This window comes from Gregarina niphandrodes (assembly GCF_000223845.1).
Source record: "Gregarina niphandrodes unplaced genomic scaffold scaffold00105, whole genome shotgun sequence".
Lineage (NCBI taxonomy): Eukaryota > Apicomplexa > Conoidasida > Eugregarinorida > Gregarinidae > Gregarina > Gregarina niphandrodes.
In genome coordinates this window covers 5,861-6,469 of record NW_011645870.1, presented here as the reverse complement: position 1 = coordinate 6,469, position 609 = coordinate 5,861, and the positions used below count along the sequence as shown (strand labels likewise).

Genomic DNA, 609 nt, shown 5'->3' with positions numbered 1-609 from the left:
ACCTGGAATACGGTACTTCGAGTCCCACTCTTGCCAAAAACTCCCGAGCGTACTACCGGCTCGCCCGACACAACATGGCAACCCAACCCCTTTCGGCAGTTAATTTCGGTTGCTCTGATTACCATTCACATGTATGGACGGTTCGTCAATCGACAAGGCCGAGATTCCAACTCAACGCGGTAACATCCCAACGGGTTAGCAGGCCGCCGCCTTCGCCGCTCGGCCACCTTGCCAGGTGACTGGATACCGATTGTCCATCTGCTCCCCCGTGTCACGACGAGAATGAATAGTCTCGCTCGGCGGAACGGACGAACCGAAGGAGGCCAAAAAGGCACCACCATGCTGTGGTTGTGGGGGATTACGCTGAGGATTGCGGGAGGTACTTGCTGTTCCGCGGTAAGGCCCAGGACAAGTTCTTGGAACCGGTCAACACGCCTTTTTGTCCTTTGTGGTAGCGTGAGTTAAGTGTGGGGTTGAGTTGGGTTCTGATCGCGCCCGGTAAGGCCCACCGCTACAGCGATGTGCAGCGGTTTCCGCGTTATGCGTACTTAAGTCCTTACTGCGTCAGAGACCACTCCACTTCTCTTCCATCGGCGTCAGAAGAGTCCG

General features: G+C 56.2%; 1 non-coding gene across 1 annotated transcript; it reads right to left on the bottom strand.

Moving 5' to 3' along the window:
* Positions 1-150: 150 nt before the first annotated feature.
* On the bottom strand, positions 151-233 carry GNI_199950. Its single transcript has one exon. It is a non-coding gene; the product is annotated as a tRNA-Ser (tRNA).
* Between the last annotated feature and the right edge of the window lie 376 nt (positions 234-609).